At 43.4% G+C, this 5,169-nt stretch overlaps 1 long non-coding RNA gene across 2 annotated transcripts; it reads left to right on the top strand.

The window, feature by feature from the left end:
• The first annotated feature begins 571 nt into the window (after window positions 1–571).
• Window positions 572–4,440, top strand: LOC149324430 (uncharacterized). Of its 2 annotated transcripts, none has more exons than XR_016286843.1 (3): window positions 572–754; window positions 1,538–1,741; window positions 3,418–4,440. It is a non-coding gene; the product is annotated as an uncharacterized LOC149324430 (long non-coding RNA). The 2 variants fall into 2 exon arrangements; XR_016286842.1 differs by having other exon boundaries at window positions 1,561–1,741.
• Window positions 4,441–5,169: the final 729 nt, after the last annotated feature.

The following is a 5,169-nucleotide window of genomic DNA, read 5'->3' on the forward strand; positions in this document are numbered from 1 at the left end:
ATTTCCTCTTTATCCTTCTCTCAGTCACAACAACAACAACAACAACTTGGGAAGAGAGACGACCGGGAGGCGCCGACGATACGAGACGCGTCGGCGAGGCCCTCCCAACTCTGCAGATCCGCCGAACCTCCTACGTATCAGTAATCCGGTTATCTCATTCTTGTATCCTTAAGTCTTAAATTAAACCTGTTTTCTTTATTCGAAAATAATCCGGCCACTTCTTGCTAACAAAAGTGAAGTGAAGTGAAAACAACGGCAGAGCTAGTGAATGAGCCAGTTTAAACCCAGTCGTAAAATCCGCCTGCTTGCGACATATAAGAGTAATGCAAAGTTTTTGTATTCGATAAACCAAAACGTAGCGTGGGAATTCAGCCGATTCAGTAACCTGCACAGCAAACGTGCAGCGCGGGTGCTGGGCCGGTCATCCAGGGCTTGGCCGGAGGTAGTGTCAGCTGGTGGCGCCGCACTGCGGCAACGCTGCGAAGCGCGGCGTCCCGCGAGCTCTCATTGTTCGGCGCACGATCTGACCGGCATCTAAAAATAGAGGAGGCGCTGGTTAAATGTGCGGCCTCGTTAGTGTTATGGTAGTGTGACTGAACTCGGAAGGTGACAGATGGCTCCAGTGCTGCGGAAGACGTTCTTACGCGCACGCAGTGCTCAAAAACTGCTCTGACGTACTGCACGCAACCACGCCGAGAGCGGCCGGCGCCCGATGCCCGATAGAAGAAACGGCTTGCCGTGAACGTTGACAAATGTAAGTACAGAACTGGAAAATGACTTCTGCGATGTGTCGGGGGTATGATTGAGGGCTGCGAATGCATTTGGGTTGGTCTTCACGTCTTGTTCGCAGTGAGGTGCAAAATGCGGGCACCACGCGATCGTTTGCAGAGAGAAGGTGTTCTGACACGCTCGGTTGCCAACTATGCAACTTTAACCCGCCGCCTCACGCTCTTTGCGTCAGCTCCTCGGCGCAGGAGTTATGTGATAGAATTTGGTTGCACGCCGAGAGCTATGGGGTGCTGCTTGATTCGTTATTCCGACTGAACAGGAGCAGCGCGTGAAAAGGAGACCGTAAGAACGAAAAGTGCTTGTAGCGGCGTGCGTCTTTTGATTCTGCTGCCTGAGTGTTTACTGGATAAGGAGCATTGCCCGTTCTACGTCGTAGTCGCATGAAGTGCAGTGTTTCTTGATAGTTCTGGTCAACGAAACGACGATTAAAAATAGCAGAACCATTCCATTGCAGTGCATCTGAGGTAATCGCACAATGGAAGGTTTGTTGTCATTTTATTTTTTTTACGTTCACTACATTTATGTCATTCCCTCATTTTCAGTCTGAAGCGATAAAAGTATAACGTGATTCGTGAATAATAGCTTTAAGAAAAGTATGACAAGCTTTGTAAACCATTTTTTTGCTAACTATTGGAGGCATAGGTAATTAATCATTAGCCTCCACTCATGAACACATTGGACTGAACAGCTAGAGGTTGTAATGGGATGTGCCTTCTGTGATGTTTATGAAAGCATGGCTCTAATGCAGCCTTTCTTCAAATGCACCCGCAGTCAAGCCCTGTACAGCTGCTCCACCGGTATCATCACGCTACTTTTACACCAGCTTTCATCTATCATCGAGCCAATGCTACCTCAACCAGAGGCAAATGACATCAAGACCTGCTGGTTCAGCCTATCAGCCATTGACACTGGATATCAAGCATGTGCCACTTGTAAAAGGATAGGTAGACAAGTGGGTATATTTTCCTTGTCTTTTTTAGCCTGCCAAAAATCTTCTGGTCCAGGCTCCCTCTCTCTTTCGTTTTTTTTTCTTATAAAAGAGGACCAAGAGAAAGGGAAAAGATATTGCGGGCATCATGAAAGCATTCCCCTAGTCAAGTGCATTGTGTTATAGTGTGAAATGCTTTTTATAGTTTTTTCCCTCATGCCTCTCGCGCTTGGAAATCTTGACCACAGTGTAGACCAAATTAAAACAATTATCTGCTTCATGACCTTTATACAGCAGTCTAAAAGCAGCAAATAAATTTTATAGGTTTACTTCAGCAGTACCTACCTCTTACAAGGTATGGCATGTTTGAAGTGAACCAGTGATGTGATAGACATGGCCTAACGGGCAATGCATAATTGAATATTGGCGTTCAAGTGGAGCATTCTGCTTTAGAAGCATATTTGTTGCTAGCATCAATAATTGATACCTTACCAGGTTATCCTTGCATTACATGAAACCCTGCAAAGCTTATATTTTAGCTGTACAGAAGAAAGGTGCTTATTCGATGTCATGAGCATTGCTGAGGTTTTCTTTCACACTCCCTTTGGCACAACTGACTGCACTGTACAGTTGAAATGCATTTGGAATTGAGTATTGGTGCATTGTTATTTTTATTCATGCCGACGTTCAGTTACTGATTGCATTACACTAGCTGAGCCTAAGTCAACAAATATTGCTGTGACCTTAACAAGACCCCTGGCTTTACTTGAACCGATGCATTTGATGTCGCCTTTCTCCCGTGCCATCAAGGTTTGTAATAAGCTGTGTAAATAACTTAATTTACTTTCTCGAGGTATTTATTGCTGCAATTAGTGGCAGGTAATTTCCTAAAGAACAACCTAAGTGCACATTTTTATCTTCTTTGGAACACTTGTTTGCTTGTTTCCTTGTATTCTTAACTTAAACAGATATGAGCAGGCATCAGCACTGGAGGGATGTGCTGCGGGAAAAATAAAAAACTACCAGTCCAGCTGCTCCCTTAGGGGCACGTTTCTGAGGCTTTTATCGCTTGTAGTTCTATCAGCTTTACTTACAAGTATTGTATCTGACACAGTGTGTGCCTTAATATTTTGATTCATTTGCGTTAGAGTGTGCCACTCTTGCCCTGACGAACTTGCTCACCTTTGTACTCTTTGTTCATACATTTTCCCCTAACACCTGGTATAGCTCCGAATGATACATTATCTACAGCAACATGTGCATTATATTGCAATGTCTTTGTGCCATCACTTTTGAAAACAAAAGCTGCCTGAATTTTTGTGCAGACAAATCAGAAACACAAAATAATTTTCATATTTGATGGCCTGCATGTTATCTTCATATGACGGGAATGGCTAAATATCTCTTCGTGGTAGCCTAATTAGGTGTAACACGTTAATGTCAGTTCCTGTGAATATAATTCAGTCTTCGTATGTGGGGGCAGAATTGAACACAACAGCATGTTATAGCTTTTTCTTGTTCAAGGACGCATTACATTTAGTTCTAGTCTTGTGACTGCTGCTTATGCTATTACTCAGCAGCCTTATCAAACTCACTCGGAGTGCTGCATTTTAGTGCACATTTAACTGATTGTTGCTTCTCCGTGTTTGATTCTATTAGAAGTTACTATAACTGTATACTTTGAATGTTTTCTTGTGCAGTTCTCTTGCTGCTGCATTCTGCCATGGAGGAGGCTACCTGTTCGTGCACACGTCTCATCACTAGGACGCTACCTCTTCCGCTGGCGATGCAGACAAGTAACGACAGGGTTAATTGGAGAGGCATGGGAGAGGCATTTGCCCTGCAGTGGGCATAGTCAGGCTGATGATGATGATGAACAACAAGCAGGCTGCCTGATATTGAGGACAAGTGTCAGGATAGTGCACCAACAAAGTCGCTTAAGCATTTCTGTGCTGATGCATTTTTATTAAAATCAGCTCATAGCTTAATGTCTACATCCATGGGGACATTTAGCATATGTTTGGCATCTGTTTGACTTTTAATTCGCTAGTGTTTGCAGCCTTTAATGTTGGTCTTAAGACAGTGTAAGCATTGTTTCACTGTGTGGGATTTTTTAGCTGTTTTGGAGAGATGTGTGTGTATGCATGCAGTTTTTTTCCACGGGTTTGTTATGTGGCTCATGGAACTTTCATGTTACAGAAGAAATTATTTTGTTTCTGTGTTGTACAGGAAAGTGAGCAGTATTTATATGCACCAGGTGTTTCATGGAAGAATAAGTAGTTTTCAAAAATATGGCTTTTGCTGCATAATATTACTAGTGTTAGCAGACACCAGAAAGCCGGTGAGGTGTATTTAGTAAGCTGGTTAACTAATTTCTGATAATTAACTTTTTAACTAACACAGGTTTGCAACTGGTTGCAGTTAGAGACTTTTAGCCAGTTGTTCGTAGTAGCCATATCAGTTTCTGGAATGTACAAAACATGATTACTTTCGCCACTGTGGCTCGACAAAATTTGGCTGCATCGTGCGAAAATACATGCGCTTTTGAAAGCACACAGGGAAAGAAACCCCTCCAGTGCATGTAACTGCTACAAATCTCTAATGGCAACTAGACGCCTAACTCTGATAGTGAAGGAATCATATTCTTAGCAGTAAGAAACACACATAACACCAAGACACACACACACAGGACACCCGCTAGACTTCAACTTTCTTTACTGGACACTTGTACAACATAAATATGTATCACTGAGCACTCGCAGGTGCCTCGTCATCCGCAACAGGTCTAACTACGCCCTGCCCTCTCCTGCAAGGCATACGGTTGCGCCGATAAACAATCTTTTTTTCTGCCAACGCCAGGGAGGGAGTGCTTACACATGTCACCCGCCTCTTGAATACGAAAGACTTCGATAATTTCTCTTTTTTATCTGCTCCCAGGCCTTTCGTATTCAAGAGGCGGGTGACATGTGTGTAAGCACTCCCTCCCTGGCATTGGCAGAAAAAGGGATTGTTTATCGGCGCAACCATATGCCTTGGAGGAGAGGGGAGGGCGTAGTTAGACCTGATGCCGATGACTAGGCACCTGCGTGTGCTCAGTGATACATATTTATGTCGTACAAGTGTCCAGTAAAGATAGTTGAAGTCTAGCGGGTGTCCTGTGTGTGTGTGTCTTGGTGTTGTGTGTGTTCTTACCGCTAAGAGTATGATTCCTTCAAGCCGTTACCAACTAGCCCAACTTAATGTTTTAACGAAGTTTCTGATAGTGAAAAGGTTCATTAATAAAAATTAGCTAACCAGCTTACTACGTAAGACTCTTCACAAGTTTTCTGGTGCCTGCCAACACTGGTAATACTATGCTGAAAAAGCCATACATTCATCTCAAAATACCTGTTTTTTGAAAATTACTTAGTCTTCCCTGAAACAGCTCGTATATATGTAAGAAATACCTAACG

This window comes from Amblyomma mixtum, unplaced genomic scaffold (genome assembly GCF_055824585.1).
Source record: "Amblyomma mixtum isolate Tamu unplaced genomic scaffold, ASM5582458v1 scaffold_34, whole genome shotgun sequence".
Taxonomy (NCBI): Eukaryota; Metazoa; Arthropoda; class Arachnida; order Ixodida; family Ixodidae; genus Amblyomma; species Amblyomma mixtum.